General features: G+C 45.9%; 1 long non-coding RNA gene across 1 annotated transcript in view; it reads left to right on the top strand.

Moving 5' to 3' along the window:
- LOC143766380 (uncharacterized) overlaps window positions 1–26566 on the top strand; it is a 35657-nt gene that overhangs the window by 5746 nt on the left and 3345 nt on the right. The gene's annotated exons all lie outside the window — the stretch shown is intronic.

Below are 26566 nucleotides of genomic sequence, written 5' to 3'. Positions count from 1 at the left end.
ATGAGGGCTGTGGAGTCGGAGTCTATTTTGGTGAAGTTGGAGTATGAAATAATATATAACACTGGTCAACAGCATTTTTGGTGCCAAAGATATTTAATCGAATTTAGGGTATTTTTGGGGTGCTGATTCTGAATGTCATCAGTTTTGCCAGATTGGCTCAAGTTTTTGAGATTTTTGGTATCTTATTTATAGCACTTGTTGGTAAATGCGACGCATCATCTCATTAATTTCTTTGGATTAGTACTTGAACTGAGCAGTTCTCAATATAGTTTTGTGTTAATTAGTGTTCTAAAAGTTTGTTCATAGCTTGATTTTTGCACTAACTTTATATTGTTGTCTGTTTTCCAGTGAAAAGCATGAACTCATCAAGAAGAAGTTGTCTTAACGATCCAGACTCATTCTGTTACATTTGTGGTGAATACACACTGCCAAAACATAGAAGAAACATAACAGACTTCGTAAAAAAAGTGTATTTTGCCTATTTTGGGGTTATGCTTGGGGACCAAGACAAGTTTTGGGCACCACACATAGTGTGCAAAGCATGTATCGAATTATTACGAAAATGGAGCAAAGGACAAAGAAAAAGCTTCAAATTTGGTGTTCCAATGGTGTGGAGAGAGCCAAAAAATCATCATGATGACTGTTATTTATGGTAAACACAGGTACAGGCACATCTTCACAATGAGGGACAGGCCTTCTTGCAGATTCCATGTTACTCCCATTTTCGTTTCTTATGCTTATTGAATCCTTGCACTTGCACTGCACAGAAATAACAGTCATCATGATGATTTTTTGGCTCTCTCCACACCATTGGAACACCAAATTTGAAGCTTTTTCTTTGTCCTTTGCTCCATTTTCGTAATAATTCGATACATGCTTTGCACACTATGTGTGGTGCCCAAAACTTGTCTTGGTCCCCAAGCATAACCCCAAAATAGGCAAAATACACTTTTTTTACGAAGTCTGTTATGTTTCTTCTATGTTTTGGCAGTGTGTATTCACCACAAATGTAACAGAATGAGTCTGGATCGTTAAGACAACTTCTTCTTGATGAGTTCATGCTTTTCACTGGAAAACAGACAACAACATAAAGTTAGTGCAAAAATCAAGCTATGAACAAACTTTTAGAACACTAATTAACACAAAACTATATTGAGAACTGCTCAGTTCAAGTACTAATCCAAAGAAATTAATGAGATGATGCGTCGCATTTACCAACAAGTGCTATAAATAAGATACCAAAAATCTCAAAAACTTGAGCCAATCTGGCAAAACTGATAGCATATTCAGAATCAGCACCCCAAAAATACCCCAAATTCATTAAAATATTTTGGACACCAGAAAAAAAAAATTTTTTTGTTGACCTGTGTAATACATTGGGTGCAGGATGTGCAGTAAATCTCGGCCTTTAGTTCAGATGAATCTGTGCTGCACTTTATGCACATGCTCAGTCGTGACAAGTGCTGTGGAGTCGGAGTTCAGGTGAATCTGTGCTGCACTTTATGCACATGCTCAGTAGTGACCAGTGCTGTGTAGTCGGAGTCAGGGAAATTGAGGAGTCGGAGTTGGAAGTGTGGCTTTCCGACATCACAGATTTGGTATGGATACGTCCAGGAGCTGTGTGCACAATCGTCACTGGGTGCTCAGCTGAATTGCCAGGAACGATGCCCCCGGCAATTTAACCCTCTAAATTTAGAAGGCAGGGGGCTCCCTCTGCCCTCCAATCGTTGCCCCCTCAAAGTGACTCGATGTCGTCACCATAGCTAGGAAGTTAGGTCATGCGCAGTGGAGCACTGACAGGTATAAAGCCTAGCAATGCTCCTGCCCTTCTTTGCTTTATAACGTCAGAGCTGTGAAAGTGAAAGTCCCATAGTGAGACTAAGTCACAAAGGTAAAAAATATATATACAAAATAATAATTTTAGAATTTTTTGTTTAAAAAAGTACACATATTTGGTATCCCCGCCTCCAGACCCGACCTATGAAACTGTCCATCTAGTTAACCCCTTCAGTGAACACAGTAAAAATCAATAATTTATAAACGAGGCAAAAAGCAATGCTTTATCATCATACCGCTGAACAATCTACTATATATAATCGTCTAAGGGGCACTTCCGTCTGTTTTTCTGTCTGTCACGGAAATCCTGCGTCGCTGATTGGTCGCGGCTAGAGGCCGCAACCAATCAGCGACAGGCACAGTCCGGCCGTGAATTCGCTCCTTCCTACTCTCTGTCAGTGCCCCCTCCAGTCAGCGCTCACACAGGTTTAATAGCTGCATTACACCGCGTTATGCCACGTTGTAACGCAGTCCGTTAACGCTGCTATTAACCCTGTGTGACCAACTTTTTACTATTGATGCTGCCTATGCAGCATCAATAGTAAAAAGAACTAATGTTAAAAATAAGAAAAAAAATCATTATATTCTCACCTTCCGTCGCCTTTCCCACTTATCGCGATGCTCCGGGCCTTGCATTGCGGTCTCGAGATGTTGACGTAGCGGTCTCGCGAGACCGCTAAGTCATCTGGGTAATTTCGCAGTGCATCGCTGCGAACAGAAGCTGGCGGCCGCATCGCGTGCATAGGGACAGCTTCGCTGGACGCCGGAGGGTGAGTATATAACTATTTTTTATTTTCATTCTTTTTTTAACCCCTTAGTGACGGAGCCAAATTTTTGAAATCTGACCAGTGTCACTTTATGTGGTAATAACTCTGGAACGCTTCAACAAATCCCAGTGATTTTGAGATTGTTTTTTCGTGACACATTATACTTTATGATAATGGTAAATTTAGGTGGATATGTTTTGTGTTTATTTATAAAAAATATCAGAAATTTGAGAAATTTTTTTAAAAATTAGCAATTTTCAAACTTTGAATGATTATCCCTTTAATCCAGATAGTCATAGCACAGCAAAACATTGATAAATAACATTTCCCTCATGTCTGCTTTACATCAGCACCATTTGTAAAATGTTATTTTATTTTGTTTGCATTTTAGGAGGTTTAATAATGCAGCAGTAATTTTTCATTTTTTCAATGAAATTTACAAAGTATATTTTTTTTAGGGACCTATCCATGTTTGAAGTGACTTTAGGGGTCCTATGTATTGGCAAACCCCCCAAAGTTATACCATTTTAAAAACAGCGCCCCCTGACATATTGAAAACTGCTGTCAGGTAGTTTATTAACCCTTCAGGTGCTTTTCAGGAATTAATGCAAAGTGGCATGATAGAAATGAAAATATGTATTTTTACCACCTAAATGCCTCTAACTTCTGAACAGATTACTAGAGCTGTCAGACTCTAAGGCCGCTATTTGGTCATGAACTGCCATGGCAAACATCAGGACCACAAAATCATAATCTGAGGGCACCAATTGGGATAAAGAGGAAGCCCTCACACTCTGTTAACCATTAATAATGATGTAGTCACTTTTGACAGCAGCATCTAAGGGGTTAAACAGATTTGGATGGTGCAAACACTGATCATGGCTGATACAGCAAGTTGTCAGCTATAGTGTACAGCCGACAGCTGCTGGATTGTCACCTGTATGGGGAGGCTATTCTCTTATACCTCAGGTCAGTTAAAAGACGTATTGGCTGTCATTAAGGGGTTAACAGGGATATTGTCCCCACAATGCTACTGTATATAGTATTTGGGCTGTGCTATATACTACGTGGGCAGTGTCATATACTGTGTGGCCTGTGTTATATACTACGTGGGCAATTTTATATACTATGTGGGCAATGTTCAATACTACGTGGGCTGTTATATACTGCGTGGATGCTATATAGTACGTGGGCTGTGCTATATACTACGTGTGCAGTGTTGTATACTACGTGGGCTGTGTTATATACTACGTGGGCAGTGTTATATACTATGTGGGCAGTGTTATATACTATGTGGGCAGTGTTATATACTATGTGGGCAGTGTTATATACTATGTGGGCAGTGTTATATACTACGTGGGCAGTGTTATATACTACGTGGGCAGTGTTATATACTGCGTGGATGCTATATATTACGTGGGCTGTGTTATATCCTACGTGGTATTGTTATATACTACGTGGGCAGTGTTATATACTACGTGGGCAGTGTTATATACTGCGTGGATGCTATATACTACGTGCGCAGTGTTGTATACAATGTGGGCAGTGTTATATACTACGTGGGCTGTGTTATATACTATGTGGGCAGTGTTATATACTGCGTGGATGCTATATATTACGTGGGCTGTGTTATATACTTCGTGGTATTGTTATATACTACATGGACTGTGTTATATACTACGTGGCAGTGTTATATACTACGTGGGCTGTGTTATATACTACGTGGCAGTGTTATATACTAAGTGGGCAGTGTTATATACTACGTGGGCTGTTATATACTACGTGGGCAGTGTTATATACTACGTGGGCAGTGTTATATACTAGATGGGCAGTGTTATATACTGTGTGGCCTGTGTTATATACTGCATGGCTGTCTGTGTTATATACTAAGTGGGCAGTGTTATATAATACGTGCGCAGTGTTATATACTACGTGGGCTGTGTTATATACTACGTGGGCAGTGTTATATACTACATGGGCTGTTTTATACTACGTGGCAGTGTTATATACTACGTGGCAGTGTTATATACTACATGGGCTGTTTTATACTACGTGGCTGTGTTATATACTACGTGGCAGTGTTATATACTATGTGGCAGTGTTATATACTACGTGGGCTGTGTTATATACTATGTGGCTGTGTTTACTACATGGCTCCTATGTACTACATGGCTGTGCTATATACTACGTGGCTGTCTGTGTTATGTGGCCTCTGCTATATGCTATGTGGCTGCTATATATATACATGCATACATACATATTCTAGCATACCCGATGCATTAGAATCGGGCCACCATCTAGTAAGTGGAATAACATGCGATCAAAAAGACGAATGTCATAAACATGATACCGCTGAAAACGTCATCATTTACCGCAAAATACAAGCGAAAAAAATAACACCGTTATAGCTCTCAGAATAAAGAGATGCATGAAAATAAATATAAAAAAATGATATCAATGTGGTATCGCTGCAACTGTACTGACTCGAAGAATAAAGTCTTGTCAATTTTACCACACACCGAACGGCAAGTGATAGATTCTGCTGTGCAAGTGCAGCTGCCATTTTGTTGGAGGAAAAAAAAGGTCTCATATTCAGCAGTTTCTATTTTACTCCAACCCTCCTTATATGACCAAGATCAGATTCTCATTATACCAAGTAGCTCCAGGGACAAAGACCCCGTCTGGTCCTAACAGGCTGGGGGTCAGGAGTATCCAGCCACAGGGCCCGGATTCTCTCATTTGTGGCCCCAGCGTTTCTTGTAGAATAAATACTTTCTCTACAGTCCTGTAGTAATGACTTTCTTCTCACGTTTTGTAGGAGGGTTCGTCTGACTCCATCTTATTGTATCAGTGTCTGTGCGAAAGACGGGAGGCCGACAACTGCAGTGTTACTGTGTGTGTCTGGGATCAGTTGTTCTACACAGGGGTCCCTACACACGCAGCTCTGCTCAGTACACCTCGTACACACACTGCTCTGCTCCGTACACACGCGGCTCTGCTCTGTACACCTCGTATACACACGGCTCAGCTCCGTACACCTTACACATAAGGCTCCGCTCCGTACACCTCGTACACATGTGGCTTTGCTCCATACACCTCGTATACACACGGCTCCGCTCGTACACCTCGTACACACACGGCTCCGCTTCGTACACACGCGACTCCGCTCCGTATACACACGGCTCAGCTCCGTACACCTCGTACACACACGGCTCCGCTCCGTACACCTCGTACACACACGGCTCCGCTCCGTACAACTCGTACACACACGGCTCCGCTCCGTACACCTCGTACACACAAGGCTCCGCTCCGTACACCTCGTACACACACGGCTCAGCTTCGCACACCTCGTACACCCGACTCCACTCCGTACACACACAGCTCCGCTCCGTACACCTCGTACACACATGGCTCCGCTCCGTACACCCCTACACACACGGCTCCGCTCCGTACACCTCGTACACACACACGGCTCCGGTCCGTACACCTCGTACACACACAGCTCTGCTACATCCACACTGTAAACCCCTCCTGACCCCACACATAAACTTCCCCTCATCCAGCACCATGACAACCAGCACAGCAGAGTCCTGCATACACTGAGGCCCCTGATCATGTGACCCCTGACTCCTCCCCTCCTGTGACCTCATCACAGGTCCTGTGCACAGAGCAGCCATATATGTGGTGTGCGGTAGTGATGGGCAGTCTGTCTCTTTTGGATCCTCAATGGATCTCTCTAATAAAAATGTGTTCACAATATGTAAACACATATTTATGCTGACGTAAGGCGTCCGAAACCCCGCCCATCTGCGCCAGAAACTCTGCCCACTCGCTAGTAACCAATTAACATGAGTGGGTGGAGTTTTGTTCAGGTGGGCGGGGTTACGTCTGCTGAACCCAAGGAATTTACGCCCAGTGGATCCATTCAGAGTGGCTCTCACTGAGGTGCCGACTCTTTGACTCGGATGGTTCGCGAACGACACATCACTAGCGCCACTGTGCGGCTCTGCGGGTGGAGGGATGTGGAGATTCCCCTATTGCTGGGGCATTAATATTAGAAATATATTGCACAGGGGATATCGCAGCCAATTCCCATAATAGTAATAATCTTTATTTTTCTATAGCGCTAACATATTCCGCGGCGCTTTACAGTTTGCACACATTATCATCACTGTCCCCATTGGGGCTCACAATCTAAATTCCCTATCAATATGTCTTTGGATTGTGGGAGGAAACCCACGCAAACACGGGGAGAACATACAAACTCCTTGCAGATGTTGTCCTTTGTGAGACTTGAACCCACCAAGGACAACTCACTGAGCCACCGTGTATAAGAAGAATCCTGGAAACATCGTCTCATCTGCTTCTCATTCAGGCCTCTACAATATCGGATCCTCTCAGTGAAGATCTTCCATATAAGAGACTTTTCCTGATTTACCCATCAAAGATGGATAAGGACAGAGACAAGATGGCGGAGAGGATAATACACCTCACCCTAGAGATCCTCTTCCGGCTTACTGGAGAGGTGAGAGATTCTGATGACGTCACATTACATCATTCTTATCTATGGGAATAACAGATGGACAGAACTGGAGAGGTGAGGACTCTGGAAATGTCTGTAGTGAGATTTATCAATGTGTCTCTCCATAACCAGGATTACACAGTAGTGAAGAAGACCTCTAGTGAGAACTGTCAGGACCCTGTGTCTGAGGGATGGGGAAGACCCCTAAGCCCAGTCACGGGGCCTCCACCTCACCCCTTGATACATGAGGACATCAATGACCAGAAGATCCTAGAACTCACCTACAAGATGATTGAGCTGCTGACTGGAGAGGTGATACTGCTGGGAATTCTGGGACATTATACATTAACACTATGAAGGGATCGGGGGATGATGGTATCATTCTACAGTGGGGGAAGTAAGTATTTGATCCCTTGGTGATTTTGTAAGTTTGCCCACCAACAAAGACATGAACACTGACAGTCTATAATTTTAACCCCTTTACCCCCAAGGGTGGTTTGCATGTTAATGACCAGGCTAATTCTGACCACTGTCCCTTCATGAGATAATAACTCTGGAACGCTTCAATGGATCCCGGTGATTCTGACACTGTTTTCTCGAGACATATTGTACTTCATGATAGTTGTAAAATTTATTTCATATGACTTGCGTTTATTTGTGAAAAAAACAGAAATTTAGTGAAAATATTAAAAATTTCTCAATTTTCCAACTTTGAATTTTCATGCCCTTAAATCACAGAGAAATGTTACACAAAATACTTAATAAGTAACATTTCCCACATGTCTACTTTACATCAGCACAATTTTGTAACCAAATTTTTTTTTGTTAGGGAGTTATACGGGTTAAAAGTTGACCAGCGATTTTTCATTTTTACACCACCATTTTCTTTAGGGACCACATCACATTTGAAGTCACTTTGAGGGGTCTATATGATAGAAAATACCCAAGTGTGACACCATTCTAAAAACTGCACCCCTCAAGGTGCTCAAAACCACATTCAAGAAGTTTATTAACCCTTCAGGTGCTTCACAGGAATTTTTGTAATGTTTATAAAAAATGAACATTTAACTTTTTTTTTCACAAAAAATGTACTTCAGATCCAATTTTTTTTATTTTACGAAGGAGAAATTGGACCCCAAAAGTTGTTGTCCAATTTGTCTTGAGTATGCTGATACCCCATATGTGGGAGTAAACCACTGTTTGGGCGCATGGCAGAGCTCAAATTGGAATTGAGATCGAACGCCATGTTGCGTTTGGCAAGACCCTGGTGTGCCTAAACAGTGGAAACCCCCCCACAAGTGACACTATTTGGAAAGTAGACCCTCTAAGGAACTTATCTAGATGTGCGGTGAGCACTTTTAACCCCCAAGTGCTTCACAGAAGTTTATAAAGTAGAGCCGTGAAAATAAAAAATCATATTGTTTTCACAAAAATGATCTTTTCACCCCCAATGTTTTATTTTTAGAAGGTTAACAGGAGAAATTGGACCCCAAAAGTTGTTGTCCAATTTGTCCCGAGTACACCGATACCCCATATGTTGATCGTGTGTTATTCCACCTTTTGTTCGGCAGTATGATGATAAAGCATTGTTTTTTGCCCCGTGTTTTTTTTTTTTTTTTTTTAGGCTAGTTTCATACATCAGTTTTTTGTTTTCAGGCTAAATCCAGCAAATCGCTGCATCCGTTTTTTAGCTGGATCCGGCCTTCTTTAATGAGCATGGATTTTTGACTTCCTGTTTCGGGGACGAGAGAGAGAGAGAGAGACCAGAACGGAAAATCTGCATGATTTGTATGGAAAATGCTTTGAAAACCGGTTCCAGGTGCCGGATTCATTGTTTCACACCTCCGTTTCATGTGTTTTTGGCCGCTTCCGTCACTGTGCGTTTTTTTTCGCAGGACAAAAAAACGTTGCTGTGGACGTTTTCTCCGTCCGCCGGAAACGACTATTTGGACGGATCTGGAAAAAACGGATGAAAACGTCTGGCCATCAGGCTCAATCCGGCGCTAATACAACTCTATGGGAAAAAAACGGATCCGGCGTAAAAAAAAAAACGGATCCGTTTTTTCCAAAAATTGCCGGATTGTGCCTGAAACAAAAAGCCTGATGTGTGAAAGTAGCCTTACGATGTTGACTGAAGGGGTTAACTAGTGGGACAGTTTTATAGGTCGGGTCGTTACAGACCTAAATATGTGTACTTTTATTTATTTATTTTTTATTTACATAAATGTATCTATTGGAACATTTTATTTTATTTTTATTTAGGAATTTTTAAAAATATATTTTTACTCCGTATAATATTTTTTTTAAAAACTTTTTTACATTGTCCCAGGGTGGGACATAACTGTATAAAGTCAGATCGCTGATCTGATACTTTGCACAGCACTGAGAAGCCACCTCCCTGCAGGACCCAGAAGGACCCCCGCAGCCATCTTAGATCTGGGCGTCTGCAGGCAGGGGAACCTCAGAACAACGCAATCACATTGCGTTCTGAGGGGCTCAGGAAAGCATGCAGAGAGCCCTCTCCCTGCGTGATGCTTCTCTATGCCATTGGAACAGTGCGATCTTATTTGATCGCAGTGTTCTGGGGGTTAAAGTAAGGTGAGCGGTCCTTGACCGTTACTGGCACTTAGTGCCGGGTGTCAGCTGTTAGAATCAGCTGACACCCGGCTGTGAGGCCATGTGCACACGTTCAGTATTTTTCGTGTTTTTTTCGCTATAAAAACGTGATAAAAACGCAAGAAAACGCTTACATATGCCTCCCATTATTTTCAGTGTGTTCCGCATTTCTTGTGCAAATGTGTCATTTTTTTCCGCGAAAAAATCGCATCGCGGAAAAAAAAAAGCAACACGTTCATTAAATTTGCGGAATTGCGGGGATTCCGCACACCTAGGAATGCATTGATCTGCTTACTTTCCGCATGTGGCTGTGCCCACCATGCGGGAAGTAAGCAGATCATGTGCGGTTGGTACCCAGGGTGGAGGAGAGGAGACTCTCCTCCACGGACTAGGCACCATATAATTGGTAAAAAAAAAAGAATTAAAATAAAAAATAGTCATATACTCACCTTTGATTGCCCCCGGAGTCTTCCCGCCTCTCATCGGTGCATGCTGCCGCTCAGTGGCGTAACTACAAAGTTATGGGCCCCGGTGCGAACTTTCAAATGGGCCCCCCCCCCCCCAAAACCTCCCCCATTTGAGGCTTAACTTTATTGAAACTGTACGACCAGGCCAAGGTACATTCCTGAATCTCCATAATGGTAAAATAGATACCAATAAAAGTAAAATTAATTCAGACATCAGTAGGTTAAGTGTTTTTGAATATCCATATTGAATCAGGAGCCCCATATAATGCTCCATACAGTTCATGATAGGCCCATAAGATGCTCCATATTAAAATATGCCCCATATAATGCTGCATAAAGGTTAATAATGGCCCCATAAGATGCTCCATAGACACATTTGCCCAATATAATGCTGCAGAAACGTTGATTATGGCCCCATAAGATGCTCCATACGGACACTTGCCCCATATAGTGCTGCACAAATGTTATGGCCCCTATATAGTGCTGCACAAACGTTATGGCCCCATATAGTGCTGCACAAACGTTATGGCCCCATATAGTGCTGCACAAACGTTATGGCCCCCATATAGTGCTGCACAAAAGTTATGGTCCATATAGTGCTGCACAAACGTTATGGCCCATATAGTGCTGCACAAACATTATTGCCCCCATATAGTGCTGAACAAACGTTATGGCCCCTATAGTGCTGCACAAATGTTACGGCCCCATATAGTGCTGCACAAACGTTATGGCCCCCATATAGTGCTGCACAAACGTTATGGCCCCCATATAGTGTTACACAAACGTTATGGCCCATATAGTGCTGCACAAACGTTATGGGCCATATAGTGCTGCACAAACATTATTGCCCCCATATAGTGCTGAACAAACGTTATGGCCCCTATAGTGCTACACAAACATTATGGCCTCCATATAATGCTGCACAAACGTTATGGCGCCATACAGACACTTGCCCCATATGCTGTTACTGCGATAAAAAAAAACCACATACTCACCTCTCCGTCGCTCAGGCCCCCGGCATTTTCAATATTCACCGCTCCTCGTTCCAGCCGCCGCTGGCCGCTACATCTTCCGCCTCCTCCGCACTGACGCTCAGGCAGAGGTGCGCACTAACTACGTCACCGCACCCTCTGACCTCAGTGTCACAGCAGAAGACAGAGCGGTGGCTGGAACGAGGAGAGGTGAATATCGCGCAGCGCTGCGCTCCCCGTTATACTCACCTGCTCCTGGCGCGGTGCAGTCCCTGCTTCCCCGGCGCCCCAGCTTCTTCCTGTACTGAGCTCCCCTATGGGAGGTGGAGCCGCATATTCAGTACTGTAATGAGCGGTACCATGTGACCGCTCAGTACAGGAAGAAGCCGGGGCACCGGGCAGCCAGGGACCTGCAGGGACCGCGCCAGGAGTAGGTGAGTATAATTAGACAGCCCCCCGCTCCCTGGCCCTGCCAACCCCCTCCTTGGACCGCCGCCACATCAGGCGGCCCGCTGTCGGCTGCGCCCCCGGATACGCAATGGCGACCGCTGCGACCGCGGTAGTTACGCCCCTGCTGCCGCTTCCATTCCTATAGATGGTGTATGTGAAGAACCTGCGATGACGTTGCGGTCACATGACCGCGATGACATCGCAGTCACGTGACCGCGACGTCATCGAAGGTCCTGCACACACGCACCATCTATAGGAACGGAAGCCGCTGAGGAGATCTTTTTTTTATTTTTAAACATTCTATCTTTTACTATTGATGCTGCATAGGCTGCATCTATAGTAAAAAGTTGGTCACACTTGTCAAACACTATGACAAGTGTGACCAACCTGTCAATCAGTTTTCCAAGCTATGCTACAGATCGCTTGGAAAACTTTAGCATTCTGCAAGCTAATTACGCTTGCAAAATGCTAAAAAAAAAGCGGAAAAAAACGCAAAAAAAAAAATGCGGATTTCTTGCAGAAAATTTCCGGTTTTCTTCAGGAAATTTCTGCAAGAAATCCTGACATGTGCACATACCCTGAGCGTGGCTGATTGCACGTGACATACTATTCCGTCCATGGGAATTAAGGCCCAAGTCACATGGACGGAATAGTACGTCAGATGGCAGAAAGGGGTTAAGGTTAGGTTAATTTTAACATTGATAGAATATCAAAATTAAAATCCAAAAAATCACATGGTATAAATTATATACATTTATTTGCATGTTGCAGTGAGAAATAAGTATTTGATCCCTCTGGCAAACAAGACTTAATTCTTGGTGGCAAAACCCTTGTTGGCAAGCACAGCAGTCAGATGTTTTTTTGCAGTTGATGTGTCACACTGCTTCAATACAGGTAATTGCAAGCTCCACTATGTGGCAATAGAGTGGAGGGAGGACTGCACACAGCAGGACCAGGCCTGCAATGCAGCAGCGAGGCCACCACTAGGTGGCAGTAGAACAGTCAAAACAAACCGGGTCACTATAAGACTGTAGTGCAGTACAAAGGGAATAAGCAAACAGAGTCAATAACAAGTTTAATAGGTCAGTACCAGTCAGGAGCATATATGCCAAAGACAAGAGACAAAACAACAGGTGAGGGTCCAAGCCGAGTAAAAAAAAAAAAACAGAGAGTCAATTACACCAAAGGGGAACAGAGAGTTGGAAAGGAAAATGAGGATAAACACACGGGCTCTGTTAGCAAGCAGCAGGACAAATCAAGGCAAACGAGGTCAGCAGAAGCCATAACTGAAATGGTCTGCAGCACACAGCATGGATAAATAGCAAACCTGAGACCAGACTGTGGCTGAGAAAGTTAACCCCTGGCATGACCCAGAGGTGTATCTAGGGTTTCTGGCACCCGGGGCAAGAATTCATTTTGGCGCAACCCCCCCCCCCCCCAAAAAAAAAAAAAAAAAGGACATATGCGATTTTCACACTCGATCATGTACCGACGAGCTCCTCTCCCTAGTGCTCTCAATGATCAGTGAAAAACAGAGAAGCAGGAAGAGAAGCTCGTTGTCACAGGACCATAAGTATGAAAATCGCATATGAGTGAAGTGTCCATGAGATGGCTACTGGAACCTGCAGAGCTGAATCCTGACATTGCAGGCTTCTGAATTCTCACAACTAATGCACTGCACACTTTTTAGGATTCTCCCTTGCCGGTGGACAGTCATGTCAGTACAAGCATGTGATTTGTATACTTCTGACCACATTCCGACTAGACGTGCCCGGCCTCGCTCAGTTCATTTTCATTGAGTGAGGCCACACATGTCTAGTCGGCACGTGACAGCATGTATCTAAATCGCCAGCATGAGAGAATCCTGACAGCGTGCAGTGCGCACTGTGAGAACTCAGAAGTTTGCCGTCACAAAGAATGACTACAGACTCATTACAAACCTGGACATCCCCTTTAAAGCTCCTAACATAAATAAAAACATGAGAGTTAGTCAGTATCACAAATAACATTTACATCCAGGTACCTTATAGATGACGTCGTCTCTGGAGTCATTCTTCTTTTCTTCATCTTGTCCAGATCCCATGATGAGTTTTCTCATCCACAGCTCGTCGCTGCAGACTTCCATCTTCTCCGCTCTTTTGCAGAAAATCTCCACATGATGCCCTTAAAGATACAAGTGTCATTAAAATGCTCCTGGATAAAAAATTGCCATTTCACCACCTCCAGCATTTCCTCTCCCCCAATCCCATCATTGCCCATTCCACCACTTCCATAATTTCCTCCTCCCCCACCATCCCCATCCATGCACATTCCACCACTTCCATAATTTCCTCCTCTACCACCGTCCCCATTATTGCCCATTCCACCACTTCCATCATTTCCTCCTCTCCCACCATCCCCATCTTTGCCCATTCCACCACTTCCATCATTTCCTCCTCCACCACCATCCCCATCATTACTCTCTCCCCGTCAGCCCCATCATTGCCCCCCTCCACCACCATCCCCATCATTGCTCTCTCCCCGTCAGCCCCATCATTGCCCTCTCGTCCCCCACCATCCCCATCATTGCTCTCTCCCCGTCAGCCACATCATTGCCCTCTCCTCCCCCACTATCCCCATTATTGCTCTCTTCCTGTCAGCCCCATCTTTGCCCTCTCCTCCCCCACCATTGCTCTCTCCCCGTAAGCCCCATCATTGCCCTCTCCTCCTCCATCATCCCCATCATTGCTCTCTCCCCGTCAGCCCCATCATTGCCCTCTCCTCCCCCACCATTGCTCTCTCCCCGTAAGCCCCATCATTGCCCTCTCCTCCTCCACCATCCCCATCATTGCTCTCTCCCCGTTAGCCCCATCATTGCCCTCTCCTCCTCCACCATCCCCATCATTGCCCTCTCTGTTATGGACCTGGTGGTTAGGAGCACTAGGAATGACCTGATGGTTAAACTGTAGAACAGGACAAGCTCTGGGAAGTGGGAGCTCTGCTGACCGCAACCCCTAATCCTATCACACACACTAGAAATAGCCGTGGAGCCTACCTAACTCTGCCTAGACGCCTCTTCACAGCATTAGAGCTAACTACCCCTAAAGATAGGAAATAAAGCCTTACCTTGCCTCAGAGAAATTCCCCAAAGGAAAAGGCAGCCCCCCACAAATATTGACTGTGAGTTAAGATGGAAGTCACAAACACAGGAATGAAACAGGTTTCAGCAAAGGAGGCCAGACTTCACTAAACAGACAGAGGATAGAAAAGGTATCTTTGCGGTCAGCACAAAAAACTACAAAATGCCACGCAGAGTGTGCAAAAAGACCCCCGCACCGACTCACGGTGCGGAGGTGCCACTCTGCATCCCAGAGCTTCCAGCTAGCAAGGCAATATCATGATAGCAAGCTGGACTAGAAAACAGTAAACAACAAATTGACTAGCAGGGACTTAGCTTCTGCTGGAGTAGACAGGTCATCAGAAAGATCCAGGAGAGATCTGAACCAGTGCTAAGACATTGACAGCTGGCATGAAGTAACGATCTGAGTGGAGTTAAATAGAGATGCCAGCCTAGCACTAAACGAAGACAGCTGAGGAAGGAATCTCAGAACCAGCAGCTCCACTCACAGCCAGCAGAGGGAGTCCACGGACAGAACTTGCCGAAGTACCATTCATGACCACAGGAGGGAGTTCAAGAACGGAATTCACAACAGTACCCCCCCCTTGAGGAGGGGTCACCGAACCCTCACCAGAGCCCCCAGGCCAATCAGGACGAGCCAAATGAAAGGCACGAACTAAATCGGCAGCATGGACATCAGAGGCAACAACCCAGGAATTATCTTCCTGACCATAGCCCTTCCACTTGACCAGGTACTGAAGTTTCCGTCTCGAAATACGAGAATCTAAAATCTTCTCCACCACATACTCCAACTCCCCCTCGACCAACACCGGAGCAGGAGGGTCAACGGAGGGAACCATAGGCGCCACATATCTCCGCAACAACGACCTATGGAACACATTATGGATGGCAAAAGAAGCTGGAAGGGCCAAACGAAATGACACAGGATTGAGAATTTCAGAAATTTTATAAGGACCAATGAAACGAGGCTTAAACTTAGGAGAAGAAACCTTCATAGGAACATAACGAGACGACAACCAAACCAAATCCCCAACACGAAGTCGGGGACCAACACAGCGACGGCGGTTAGCGAAACGTTGAGCCTTCTCCTGGGACAATGTCAAATTGTCCACTACGTGAGTCCAAATTTGCTGCAACCTGTCCACCACAGAATCCACACCAGGACAGTCCGAAGGCTCAACCTGCCCTGAAGAAAAACGAGGATGGAAACCAGAATTACAAAAAAAAGGCGAAACCAAAGTAGCCGAACTGGCCCAATTATTAAGGGCGAACTCAGCCAAAGGCAAGAAGGTCACCCAATCATCCTGATCAGCGGAAACAAAGCATCTCAGATATGCCTCCAAAGTCTGATTGGTTCGTTCGGTTTGGCCATTTGTCTGAGGATGGAAAGCCGAAGAAAAAGACAAATCAATGCCCATCTTGGCACAAAAGGACCGCCAAAACCTTGAAACAAACTGGGAACCTCTGTCCGAAACGATGTTCTCCGGAATGCCGTGCAAACCAACCACATGCTGGAAAAATAACGGAACCAAATCAGAGGAGGAAGGCAACTTAGGCAAGGGTACCAAATGGACCATCTTAGAGAAGCGATCACAAACCACCCAGATGACCGACATCTTTTGAGAGACAGGGAGATCTGAAATAAAATCCATGGAAATGTGCGTCCAGGGCCTTTTCGGGACTGGCAAGGGCAAAAGCAACCCACTGGCACGAGAACAGCAGGGCTTAGCCCGAGTACAAGTCCCACAGGACTGCACAAAAGAACACACATCTCGTGACAAGGACGGCCACCAAAAGGACTTAGCCACCAAATCTCTGGTACAAAAGAGTCCAGGATGACCAGCCAACACCGAACAATGAACCTCAGAGATAACTCTACTCGTCCATCTATCAGGGACAAAAAGTTTCTCCGATGGACAACGGTCAGGTCTATCAGCCTGAAACTCCAGCAGCACCCGCCGCAAATCAGGGGAGATGGCAGACAAAATTACCCCCTCCTTGAGAATACCAGCCGGCTCAGGAACTCCAGGAGAATCAGGCACAAAACTCCTTGAAAGGGCATCAGCCTTCACATTCTTAGAGCCCGGAAGGTATGAAACCACAAAATCAAAACGGGAGAAAAACAGCGACCAACGAGCCTGTCTAGGATTCAACCGCTTGGCAGACTCGAGATAAGTCAGATTCTAGTGATTCGTCAAGACCACCACGCGATGCTTGGCTCCTTCAAGCCAATGTCGCCACTCCTCGAATGCCCACTTCATAGCCAACAACTCCCGATTGCCAACATCATAATTACGCTCAGCAGGCGAAAACTTCCTAGAAAAGAAAGCACATGGCTTCATCACAGAACCATCAGAATTTCTTTGAGACAAAACAGCCCCTGCTCCAATCTCAGAAGCATCTACCTCGACCTGAAAAGGGAGCGAAACATCTGGCTGACACAACACAGGGGCTGAAGAGAAACGACGTTTCAGCTCCTGAAAAGCCTCAACGGCTGCAGAGGACCAATTCACCACATCCGCACCTTTCTTGGTCAAATCAGTCAATGGTTTAACAACACTAGAAAAATTAGCGATGAAGCAACGGTAAAAATTAGCAAAGCCCAGGAATTTCTGAAGGCTCTTCACAGATGTAGGCTGAGTCCAATCATGAATGGCCTGAACTTTAACAGGATCCATCTCGATAGTAGAAGGGGAAAAAATGAAGCCCAGAAATGAAACCTTCTGAACTCCGAAGAGACATTTAGACCCCTTCACAAACAAGGAATTAGCACGAAGGACCTGGAACACCATTCTGACCTGCTTCACATGAGACTCCCAGTCATCCGAGAAGACCAAAATATCATCCAAATATACAATCATGAATCTATCCAGGTACTTTCGGAAGATGTCGTGCATAAAGGACTGAAACACAGATGGGGCATTAGAAAGCCCGAATGGCATCACCAGGTACTCAAAATGGCCCTCGGGCGTATTAAATGCAGTTTTCCATTCATCGCCCTGTTTAATACGCACAAGATTATACGCCCCCTCGAAGATCTATCTTGGTGAACCAACTAGCCCCCTTAATCCGAGCAAACAAATCAGACAGCAGAGGCAAAGGGTACTGAAATTTGACCGTGATTTTATTGAGAAGGCGGTAATCTATACAAGGTCTCAGAGAACCATCCTTCTTGGCCACAAAAAAGAACCCTGCTCCCAACAGTGACGACGACAGGCGAATATGCCCTTTCTCCAAGGACTCCTTTATATAACTCCGCATAGCGGCGTGTTCTGGCACAGATAAATTGAACAGTCGGCCCTTAGGAAACTTACTACCAGGAATCAAATTAATAGCACAATCGCAATCCCTATGAGGAGATATGGCACTGGATTTTGGCTCATCAAATACATCCCGGTAATCCGACAAAAACTCAGGGACTTCAGAAGGAGTAGAAGAAGAAATTGACAACAATGGAACATCACCATGTACCCCCTGACAACCCCAACTGGACACAGACATTGATTTCCAATCCAATACAGGATTATGGACCTGCAGCCATGGCAAACCCAACACGACCACATCATGCAGATTATGCAACACCAAAAAGCGAATATCCTCCTGATGTGCAGGAGCCATGCACATGGTCAACTGAGTCCAGTACTGAGGCTTATTCTTGGCCAAAGGCGTAGCATCAATTCCCCTCAATGGAATAGGATACTGCAAGGGCTCCAAGAAAAAACCACAGCGCCTGGCAAACTCCAAGTCCATCAAATTCAGGTCAGCGCCTGAATCCACAAATGCCATAACAGAATAGGACGACAAAGAGCAAATCAGAGTAACGGACAAAAGAAATTTAGGCTGTACAGTACCAATGGTGACAGACCTAGCGAACCGCTTAGTGCGCTTAGGACAATCAGAGATAGCATGAGTGGAGTCACCACAGTAAAAACACAGCCCATTCTGACGTCTGTGTTCTTGCCGTTCAGCTCTGGTCAAAGTCCTATCACATTGCATAAGCTCAGGCCTCTGCTCAGAAGATATCGCCAAATGGTGCACAGCTTTGCGCTCACGCAAGCGCCGATCGACCTGAATGGCCAAGGACATAGACTCATTCAGACCAGCAGGCGTGGGGAACCCCACCATAACATCCTTAAGGGCTTCAGAAAGACCCTTTCTGAAAATTGCCGCCAGGGCACACTCATTCCACTGAGTAAGCACAGACCACTTTCTAAACTTCTGACAATATACCTCCGCTTCATCCTGACCCTGACACAAAGCCAGCAAGATTTTATCTGCCTGATCCACTGAATTTGGTTCATCAAAGAGCAATCCAAGCGCCAGAAAAAACGCATCCACATCACGCAATGCAGGGTCTCCTGGCGCAAGGGAAAATGCCCAGTCTTGAGGGTCTCCACGTAACAAAGAAATAATGATTTTTACTTGCTGAATGGGGTCACCAGTAGTGTTGAGCATTCCGATACCGCAAGTATCGGGTATCGGCCGATACTTGCGGGTATCGGAATTCCGATACCGAGATCCGATACTTTTGTGGTATCGGGTATCGGTATCGAAACAACATTAATGTGTAAAATAAAGAATTAAAATAAAAAATATTGCTATACTCACCTCTCCGACGCAGCCTGGACCTCACCGAGGGAACCGGCAGCGTTCTGTGCTTAAAATGCGCACGTTTACTTCCTTCCGTGACGTCACGGCTTGTGATTGGTCGCGTGCCGCCCATGTGGCCGCGACGTGACCAATCACAGCAAGCCATGACGTAATTTTCAGGTCCTGGATGCCTAATTCTAGGCATTCAGGATTTTAAAATTACGTTCCGGCTTGTGATTGGTCGCGTCGCGGTCACATGGGTGACGCGACCAATCACAAGCCGTGACGTCACGGGAGGCAGGAAACGCGCGCATTTTAAAATTACGTCACGGCTTGTGATTGGTTGCGTGCCGCCCATGTAACCGCGACGCGACCAATCACAGCAAGCCGTGACGTAATTTCAGGTCCTGAATGAATATTTCTGCATTCAGGACCTGAAATTACGTCACGGCTTGCTGTGATTGGTCGCGTCGCGGTCACATGGGCGGCACGCAACCAATCACAAGCCGTGACGTAATTTTAAAATGCGCGCGTTTCCTGCCTCCCGTGATGTCACGGCTTGTGATTGGTCGCGTCGCCCATGTGACCGCGACGCGACCAATCACAAGCCGGAACGTAATTTTAAAATCCTGAATGCCTAGAATTAGGCATCCAGGACCTGAAAATTACGTCACGGCTTGCTGTGATTGGTCGCGTCGCGGCCACATGGGCGGCACGCGACCAATCACAAGCCGTGACGTCACGGGAGGCAGGAAACGCGCGCATTTTAAGCACAGAACGCTGCCGGTTCCCTCGGTGAGGTCCAGGCTGCGTCGGAGAGGTGAGTATAGCAATATTTTTTATTTTAATTCTTTATTTTACACATTAATATGGATCCCAGGGCCTGAAGGAGAGTTTCCTCTCCTTCAGACCCTGGGAACCATCAGGAATACCGTCCGATACTTGAGTCCCATTGACTTGTATTGGTATCGGGTATCGGTATCGGATTAGATCCGATACTTTGCCGGTATCGGCCGATACTTTCCGATACCGATACTTTCAAGTATCGGACGGTATCGCTCAACACTAGTCACCAGATGAGCGGGGTTTCAAAGCAAGAAACAGTCTACAATTATTTTTGAAATTCAGGAACTTAGATCTATCCCCAGAAAGCAAATCAGGAATCGGAATTCTAGGCTCTAGCATCGGATTCTGAACTACATAATTTTGAATGCTTTGTACCCTTGCAGTAAGTTGATCCACACAAGAGGACAGACCCTGAATGTCCATATCTGCACCTGAGTCCTGAACCACCCAGAGGTTAAGGGGAAAGGAAAGACAAAACACACTGCAGAGAAAAAAAATGGTCTCAGAACTCCTCCTATCCCTCTATTGAGATGCATTAACACTTTACTGGCCAGCTGTACTGTTATGGACCTGGTGGTTAGGAGCACTAGGAATGACCTGATGGTTAAACTGTAGAACAGGACAAGCTCTGGGAAGTGGGAGCTCTGCTGACCGCAACCCCTAATCCTATCACACACACTAGAAATAGCCGTGGAGCCTACCTAACTCTGCCTAGACGCCTCTTCACAGCCTAAGAGCTAACTACCCCTAAAGATAGGAAATAAAGCCTTACCTTGCCTCAGAGAAATTCCCCAAAGGAAAAGGCAGCCCCCCACAAATATTGACTGTGAGTTAAGATGGAAGTCACAAACACAGGAATGAAACAGGTTTCAGCAAAGGAGGCCAGACTTCACTAAACAGACAGAGGATAGAAAATGTATCTTTGCGGTCAGCACAAAAAACTACAAAATGCCACGCAGAGTGTGCAAAAAGACCCCCGCACCGACTCACGGTGCGGAGGTGCCACTCTGCATCCCAGAGCTTCCAGCTAGCAAGGCAATATCATGATAGCAAGCTGGACTAGAAAACAGTAAACAAATTAACTAGCAGGGACTTAGCTTCTGCTGGAGTAGACAGGTCATCAGAAAGATCCAGGAGAGATCTGAACCAGTGCTAAGACATTGACAGCTGGCATGAAGTAACGATCTGAGTGGAGTTAAATAGAGATGCCAGCCTAGCACTAAACGAAGACAGCTGAGGAAGGAATCTCAGAACCAGCAGCTCCACTCACAGCCAGCAGAGGGAGTCCACGGACAGAACTTGCCGAAGTACCATTCATGACCACAGGAGGGAGTTCAAGAACGGAATTCACAACAGTACCCCCCCCTTGAGGAGGGGTCACCGAACCCTCACCAGAGCCCCCAGGCCAATCAGGATGAGCCAAATGAAAGGCACGAACTAAATCGGCAGCATGGACATCAGAGGCAACAACCCAGGAATTATCTTCCTGACCATAGCCCTTCCACTTGACCAGGTACTGAAGTTTCCGTCTCGAAATACGAGAATCTAAAATCTTCTCCACCACATACTCCAACTCCCCCTCGACCAACACCGGAGCAGGAGGGTCAACGGAGGGAACCATAGGCGCCACATATCTCCGCAACAACGACCTATGGAACACATTATGGATGGCAAAAGAAGCTGGAAGGGCCAAACGAAATGACACAGGATTGAGAATTTCAGAAATTTTATAAGGACCAATGAAACGAGGCTTAAACTTAGGAGAAGAAACCTTCATAGGAACATAACGAGACGACAACCAAACCAAATCCCCAACACGAAGTCGGGGACCAACACAGCGACGGCGGTTAGCGAAACGTTGAGCCTTCTCCTGGGACAATGTCAAATTGTCCACTACGTGAGTCCAAATTTGCTGCAACCTGTCCACCACAGAATCCACACCAGGACAGTCCGAATGCTCAACCTGCCCTGAAGAAAAACGAGGATGGAAACCAGAATTACAAAAAAAAGGCGAAACCAAAGTAGCCGAACTGGCCCAATTATTAAGGGCGAACTCAGCCAAAGGCAAGAAGGTCACCCAATCATCCTGATCAGCGGAAACAAAGCATCTCAGATATGCCTCCAAAGTCTGATTGGTTCGTTCGGTTTGGCCATTTGTCTGAGGATGGAAAGCCGAAGAAAAAGACAAATCAATGCCCATCTTGGCACAAAAGGACCGCCAAAACCTTGAAACAAACTGGGAACCTCTGTCCGAAACGATGTTCTCCGGAATGCCGTGCAAACCAACCACATGCTGGAAAAATAACGGAACCAAATCAGAGGAGGAAGGCAACTTAGGCAAGGGTACCAAATGGACCATCTTAGAGAAGCGATCACAAACCACCCAGATGACCGACATCTTTTGAGAGACAGGGAGATCTGAAATAAAATCCATGGAAATGTGCGTCCAGGGCCTTTTCGGGACTGGCAAGGGCAAAAGCAACCCACTGGCACGAGAACAGCAGGGCTTAGCCCGAGTACAAGTCCCACAGGACTGCACAAAAGAACACACATCTCTTGACAAGGACGGCCACCAAAAGGACTTAGCCACCAAATCTCTGGTACCAAAGAGTCCAGGATGACCAGCCAACACCGAACAATGAACCTCAGAGATAACTCTACTCGTCCATCTATCAGGGACAAAAAGTTTCTCCGCTGGACAACGGTCAGGTCTATCAGCCTGAAACTCCTGCAGCACCCGCCGCAAATCAGGGGAGATGGCAGACAAAATTACCCCCTCCTTGAGAATACCAGCCGGCTCAGGAACTCCAGGAGAATCAGGCACAAAACTCCTTGAAAGGGCATCAGCCTTCACATTCTTAGAGCCCGGAAGGTATGAAACCACAAAATCAAAACGGGAGAAAAACAGCGACCAACGAGCCTGTCTAGGATTCAACCGCTTGGCAGACTCGAGATAAGTCAGATTCTAGTGATTCGTCAAGACCACCACGCGATGCTTGGCTCCTTCAAGCCAATGTCGCCACTCCTCGAATGCCCACTTCATAGCCAACAACTCCCGATTGCCAACATCATAATTACGCTCAGCAGGCGAAAACTTCCTAGAAAAGAAAGCACATGGCTTCATCACAGAACCATCAGAATTTCTTTGAGACAAAACAGCCCCTGCTCCAATCTCAGAAGCATCTACCTCGACCTGAAAAGGGAGCGAAACATCTGGCTGACACAACACAGGGGCTGAAGAGAAACGACGTTTCAGCTCCTGAAAAGCCTCAACGGCTGCAGAGGACCAATTCACCACATCCGCACCTTTCTTGGTCAAATCAGTCAATGGTTTAACAACACTAGAAAAATTAGCGATGAAGCAACGGTAAAAATTAGCAAAGCCCAGGAATTTCTGAAGGCTCTTCACAGATGTAGGCTGAGTCCAATCATGAATGGCCTGAACTTTAACAGGATCCATCTCGATAGTAGAAGGGGAAAAAATGAAGCCCAGAAATGAAACCTTCTGAACTCCGAAGAGACATTTAGACCCCTTCACAAACAAGGAATTAGCACGAAGGACCTGGAACACCATTCTGACCTGCTTCACATGAGACTCCCAGTCATCCGAGAAGACCAAAATATCATCCAAATATACAATCATGAATCTATCCAGGTACTTTCGGAAGATGTCGTGCATAAAGGACTGAAACACAGATGGGGCATTAGAAAGCCCGAATGGCATCACCAGGTACTCAAAATGGCCCTCGGGCGTATTAAATGCAGTTTTCCATTCATCGCCCTGTTTAATACGCACAAGATTATACGCCCCCTCGAAGATCTATCTTGGTGAACCAACTAGCCCCCTTAATCCGAGCAAACAAATCAGACAGCAGAGGCAAAGGGTACTGAAATTTGACCGTGATTTTATTGAGAAGGCGGTAATCTATACAAGGTCTCAGAGAACCATCCTTCTTGGCCACAAAAAAGAACCCTGCTCCCAACAGTGACGACGACAGGCGAATATGCCCTTTCTCCAAGGACTCCTTTATATAACTCCGCATAGCGGCGTGTTCTGGCACAGATAAATTGAACAGTCGGCCCTTAGGAAACTTACTACCAGGAATCAAATTAATAGCACAATCGCAATCCCTATGAGGAGATAGGGCACTGGATTTTGGCTCATCAAATACATCCCGGTAATCCGACAAAAACTCAGGGACTTCAGAAGGAGTAGAAGAAGAAATTGACAACAATGGAACATCACCATGTACCCCCTGACAACCCCAACTGGACACAGACATTGATTTCCAATCCAATACAGGATTATGGACCTGCAGCCATGGCAAACCCAACACGACCACATCATGCAGATTATGCAACACCAAAAAGCGAATATCCTCCTGATGTGCAGGAGCCATGCACATGGTCAACTGAGTCCAGTACTGAGGCTTATTCTTGGCCAAAGGCGTAGCATCAATTCCCCTCAATGGAATAGGATACTGCAAGGGCTCCAAGAAAAAACCACAGCGCCTGGCAAACTCCAAGTCCATCAAATTCAGGTCAGCGCCTGAATCCACAAATGCCATAACAGAATAGGACGACAAAGAGCAAATCAGAGTAACGGACAAAAGAAATTTAGGCTGTACAGTACCAATGGTGACAGACCTAGCGAACCGCTTAGTGCGCTTAGGACAATCAGAGATAGCATGAGTGGAGTCACCACAGTAAAAACACAGCCCATTCTGACGTCTGTGTTCTTGCCGTTCAGGTCTGGTCAAAGTCCTATCACATTGCATAGGCTCAGGCCTCTGCTCAGAAGATATCGCCAAATGGTGCACAGCTTTGCGCTCACGCAAGCGCCGATCGACCTGAATGGCCAAGGACATAGACTCATTCAGACCAGCAGGCGTGGGGAACACCACCATAACATCCTTAAGGGCTTCAGAAAGACCCTTTCTGAAAATTGCCGCCAGGGCACACTCATTCCACTGAGTAAGCACAGACCACTTTCTAAACTTCTGACAATATACCTCCGCTTCATCCTGACCCTGACACAAAGCCAGCAAGATTTTATCTGCCTGATCCACTGAATTTGGTTCATCAAAGAGCAATCCAAGCGCCAGAAAAAACGCATCCACATCACGCAATGCAGGGTCTCCTGGCGCAAGGGAAAATGCCCAGTCTTGAGGGTCTCCACGTAACAAAGAAATAATGATTTTTACTTGCTGAATGGGGTCACCATTCCGGGGGAGAAGGCTGACGCTGCCGAAACGCGCGTAGAGGATCGGGCACCATCAGATCTGAGGTAATGTAGCGTGCTATTGGTACATGTATTTTACTGCCACACCAGAGACATGACATTATATTGAACGGGCCATTGGGCATAATAAGTGATCTAATGTATGGATACTTATATGTGTGGCAAGAGGGATATTGATGTTTACACGTACCTCAGGTCTATGGTGCCATTTTTATATTGGTATATGTCACCATCAATGTTGTCTTTTGGTATCTCTTTGTTTCTTAATAAAATTTGGTATTTTTTGGTACTTTGAGGTCTGATTCGTACTTATTTTGTTTAGGTAGGTCTACAATCTTGTCCATGACATCCTTAGAAAGCTCTTTGGTCTCGCCATGTTGTAGACTTAAGGTACCGTCACACTAAGCGACGCTGCAGCGATACAGACAACGATGCCGATCGCTGCAGCGTCGCTGTTTGGTAGCTGTGTGGTCGCTGTAGAGCTGTCACACAGCAAGCTCTCCAGCGACCAACGATGCCGAGGTCCCCGGGTAATCAGGGTAAACATCGGGTTGCTAAGCGCAGGGCCGCGCTTAGTAACCCGATGTTTACCCTGGTTACCAGCGTAAAATGTAAAAAAAACAAACAGTACATACTCACCTTCGCGTCCCCCGGCGTCCGCTTCCCTGCACTGTGTGAGCGCCGGCCCTAACAGCAGAGCGGTGACGTCACCGCTGTGCTGTGCTTTCACTTTACGGCCCGCGCTCAGTCAGTGGCAGTGCAGGAAGCGGACGGTGGGGGACGCGAAGGTGAGTATGTACTGTTTGTTTTTTTTACATTTTACGCTGGTAACCAGGGTAAACATCGGGTTACTAAGCACGGCCCTGCGCTTAGTAACCCTATATTTACCCTGGTTACCATTGTAAAACATCGCTGGTATCGTTGCTTTTGCTGTCAAACACAACGATACACGGCGATCGGACGACCAAATAAAGTTCTGAACTTTAACTAACGACCAGCGATATCACAGCAGGATCCAGATCGCTGCTGCCTGTCACACTCAACGATATCGCTAGCCAGGACGCTGCAACGTCACGGATCGCTAGCGATATCGTTTAGTGTGAAGGTACCTTTAGTCTGACTGATTAATTGAGTCTGTCAA

This window comes from Ranitomeya variabilis, chromosome 4 (assembly GCF_051348905.1).
Source record: "Ranitomeya variabilis isolate aRanVar5 chromosome 4, aRanVar5.hap1, whole genome shotgun sequence".
In the NCBI taxonomy this organism is placed as follows: domain Eukaryota; kingdom Metazoa; phylum Chordata; class Amphibia; order Anura; family Dendrobatidae; genus Ranitomeya; species Ranitomeya variabilis.
The sequence above is the reverse complement of the archived record's forward strand: the minus strand, read 5'-3'. Positions and strand labels throughout refer to the sequence as shown.